General features: G+C 34.0%; 2 long non-coding RNA genes across 9 annotated transcripts in view; both read left to right on the top strand.

The window, feature by feature from the left end:
* Positions 1-4,091, top strand: part of LOC111830496 — a 9,681-nt gene that overhangs the window by 4,924 nt on the left and 666 nt on the right. The window lies entirely within an intron of this gene.
* On the top strand, positions 1,118-3,651 carry LOC17885650. Of its 6 annotated transcripts, XR_002833871.1 has the most exons (13): positions 1,118-1,156; positions 1,347-1,422; positions 1,563-1,608; positions 1,719-1,784; positions 1,892-2,064; positions 2,149-2,210; positions 2,308-2,446; positions 2,582-2,651; positions 2,755-2,811; positions 2,955-3,090; positions 3,233-3,323; positions 3,433-3,550; positions 3,633-3,649. It is a non-coding gene; the product is annotated as an uncharacterized LOC17885650 (long non-coding RNA). The 6 variants fall into 6 exon arrangements; XR_002833868.1 differs by having other exon boundaries at positions 2,755-3,090; positions 3,433-3,494; positions 3,633-3,651; XR_002833872.1 differs by having other exon boundaries at positions 1,566-1,608; positions 2,755-3,090.

The raw sequence follows: 4,091 nt of genomic DNA, 5'->3' as shown, positions 1-4,091 counted from the left end.
TATCTTTCTAACCCTATGAATCGATTTTGCTTATGAAATAAAATTTTAGTATTTGTATGTGCCATCTTAATTAACGGGTTTGTTGTCTCTTTGGGTGAATCGAAACAGGTGCGTGTTCGTGTTCAAACTAGGACGATGACTCTGATGTTTATAAGTACGAAGGTGATTCAGAACAAAAACATTAGTCGGCTTTCTTACACTAAGTAACAATATCAAACTTATCGATGAGAAGGTAATTTAGGTCTTTCTTTTCTTGTCTACTTCCAGAAAAGAGTCGAACTTGCTTCTTAATGGGTTTGTTTGTTTGTTTTTTCTTTTGGGTGAAACAGGTGTGTGTTCGTGTTACTCAGATTAATGTTTTGAAAGATGATGGATTAGATTCAGAACAAATACGGCGTGTTCTTACAGTAAGTAACAACATCAAACTGATCGATTAAAAGGTATATATAGGTCTTTGTCTTGACTCTGCACCTCCTCTTCTCTTGTTCGTTTCCTCAAATTTGCGGTTTTCTTTGTTTTCAATTTTAGATGGGAATGTGACTCTGTTATTTTAATTTAGACTTCTAATTGTATATTTTTGTGCAGATATGATATGGTTTGAAGAATGAAGAAGATTCAGAACAAAAGGTGGTGTTGATGTTTTGCCTTTGAAATAAGAATTTGTTTTGTATATGGGATCTTAATTAATGCCTTTGTTGTTTCTTTCTTGGATGAAACGAAACAGGTGTGTGTGTGTGTGTGTGTGTTTGTGTTCGTGTTCCAACTAGGACGATGACTCAGATTTTTTCAAGGAAGTACCAAGTAGATTCAGAACACAAAAAGGTCGCTGACGTGTTCTTACAGTAACAACATCTTGTTTGCTTCCTCAAATTTGTTTTCGTTTACACTGTTGTTTTAACAAAGCTTATCTAATATTATATTTTTGTGCAGATCGAAGATATGTTATGTTTTGAAGAATGAAGAAGATTCATAACCAAACAAAAACAAACTTCACCCTAAGGTAACAACGTCAATTTGATATTTTTTCATTGTTTTCTTTGTTGCTTCTTTAGATGATGCAGATATACATATAGTTCACTTCTTCACATGTATAATTATAGGATTGACCGGCCCAAGTCAACAACAACAACAACAACAACAATGGGACAAATCCTCTGTAAGTAAGCACTTATTATGATTTTATTTATGTCTATTTAAAGTTGGATCACTTAACCAATAATACTCTCTTTTCTTTTTCTTTTGTGTGTTATATAACTTATCACCCTCACATTTCCTTCTCTACTCTCAGGATCCAGGCATTGTTGATGAATATTATATGTTGGAAGTATTGTTTTCGTGTCTCTCAGTGATGGATGTTCAGAGGACATGGCGTTTCTTCTTCAACTCTCATCGGACTTGACGAGAAACTCCACAATGAAAAAGGTAAAGTTTTGGGGGTTTACAGTGTGTTTCTTCAATCTCATCTGAATTCTTTTGAATATTGTTTTGTATACATGATCTTGATGATGGAGAATTTTTTGTTTTGTTGTATACATGATTCACTTTCTTCTCATTATTATTAGAAGGGATGATGTTGAATTATGGACTCAATCGATGGAGATATATGCAGTAAGTCATCTCAAATTCCTCTATACTCTTCTTTATTTTCTTCTGTTTCAAGTTTATCTATCTCCATTAACCAATCTCTTTCTGTTTTTGTTTTTGTGTTTGTTGAACAGCAAGTTGTTATTGAAGTGGAACTCGACAAGGCACCAAAATTCAAAGCAAAACTTGTGAACAAAAAGGTACTTGTCATTGCCTCATGCCAACCATTTTCCTTTCCACATGTTAGAAACAATCGAGGTACTCTCTGATACCTTTTAACTTTTCTCCTTTTTTGATTAACTTCTAGGATGGTGATGTTTTCCTAAAAGCGGGTTCTTAAGGAGATAAGTCAATGGACCTTAAGAAGCTGCAAACTGCTAGAAAGATGGTTAATCTACTGAGGAACCCATATGTACTCAGGCCAAAACACCAGTCACAGATGTCTCAAGCCAATGGCGGTTAACAGAACATGCTGAAAAGGTAGCTCACATTCTTAATTTATAACCATTATGATATCCAAATCTGGTTTCACCTTCCTCTTGTGCGTTTATTTTCTCATTGCAGCGAAAAGAGTGTCAAAACATAGCTAGCTCTACCAAACTGAATTGGGAAAATATAAACTAGAGGTACTCTCTGATTCCACAGGTAATAAACTACCAAGGTACTCTCCAATTCGTTTGAACTTTTCTTATATTTTTTTATTATTTGGGTGAAACGAAACAGGTGTGCGTCTGTGTTCGTGTTCCAACTTCCAACTAGGACGATGATTCAGAGTTTTTCAAAGAAGTATGAAGTAGATTCAGAACAAAACCGGTCAACGACGTGTTCTTATAGTTAGAACATCAAACTGATTGGTTAAAAGGTATATATAGGTTGTCTTGTCCGCTTCCTCGAATTTTCTTTTGTTTCAATTTAAGATGAGAATGTGACTGCGATTTTGTTTTCACTGAGATTGTTGTTTTAACAAAGTTTCTTCTAATTTAATAATTTTGTGCAGATCGGAGATATGCTATGTTTTGAAGAATGACGAAGATTCAGAACCAAACAAAAACAAATTTCTCCTTACGGTAACAACGTCAAACTGAGATTTTTTCATTGTTGTCTTTGTTGTTTCTCTAGATGATGAAGATACACATATAGTTCACTCTTTCTTCACATGTATAATTCTAGGGATGACCTGGCCAAGTCAACAACAACACAAAACAATGGGGAAAATCCTATGTCACTGTAAGTAAACTCTTATTAAGATCTTATTATGACTTTTCCTTCTGTTTCAAGTTTTATCACTAATCAATAATAATGATCTCTTTTTTCCTTTCTTTTGTGTGTTATATATGTTATCACCTTCACCTTCTCTTTTCTACTCTCAGAATCCAAGCATTGTTGATGAATAATATATGTTGGAAGCATTGTTTTCGTGTCTTTTCAAGTGATGGATGTTCAGAGGACATGGCGTTTCTTCTTCAACTTTCATCTGATTTGACGAGAAAGTCCACAAAGGAAAAGGTAAAAAAAATCTTGGGGTTTACTCTGTGTTTCTTCAACTCTCTCATCTGAATGTTTTGCTTTCTTAAATATAATTTTTGTTTGCATATATGATCTTGATGGTGATGGAGATTTTTTGGTTTTGTTGTTGCTGCTTTTCTAGATGATGGAGATATATGGAGATTTACTTTCTTCTCATAATTATTATTAGGGATGATGCTGAATTATGGACCCAATCGATGAAGATATATGTTGTAAGTCATCTCAAATTCTTCTCTGTGTTTCTATATTTTCTTTAGTTTCAAGTTTATCCATTTCCCTCAACCAATATTTTGTTTGTTTTTGTGTTTGTTGAACAACAAGTTGCTATTGAAGTGGAACTCGACAAGGCACCAGAATTCAAAGCAAAAATTGTGAACAAAAAGGTACTTGTCATTGCCTCATGTCAGTAATTCCATTATGCAGGCAATAAACAATTGAGGTACCCTCTGATTCCTTTTAAATTTTCAATTATCTTTTCTTTTTTTTTGATTAACTTCCAAGATATGCTGTTTTCCTAACAGCTGTTGCTCAAGGAGATAAATCAATGGTCCTTAAGAAGCTGCAAACTGCTAGAAAGATGGTTAATCACTTAATCTGCTTAGGAATCCGTCTGCACTCAAGCTAATAAACCAGTCACAACTTTCTCAAGCCAAAGGCAGTCATCAGAAAATTGTGAAAAGGTAGCTCATATTCTTAATTAATAACCAATGTGATACGTTCCTATTGTAATAGTGTTTTTTTTTTGTGCGTTTATCACTGCTAGCTCTACCAAAACTGATTCAAAAAAATAAAGCTATCAAAAGGCAAAGCTAGATGATAAACTATTGAAGTACTCTCTGATTCCTTTTAACTTTTCTATTTTTTTTTCTTTTTTGGGTGAAACGAAACAGGTGTTTCTGTGTTCGTCTTCCAACTAGGATGATAACTCAGATTTTTTGAAGGACGTACGAAGTAGATTCAAAACAAAAACGGGGGCTGGT

Source organism: Capsella rubella, unplaced genomic scaffold, assembly GCF_000375325.1.
Source record: "Capsella rubella cultivar Monte Gargano unplaced genomic scaffold, Caprub1_0 scaffold_5, whole genome shotgun sequence".
In the NCBI taxonomy this organism is placed as follows: domain Eukaryota; kingdom Viridiplantae; phylum Streptophyta; class Magnoliopsida; order Brassicales; family Brassicaceae; genus Capsella; species Capsella rubella.
This window is presented reverse-complemented; position numbering and strand designations above follow the sequence as displayed.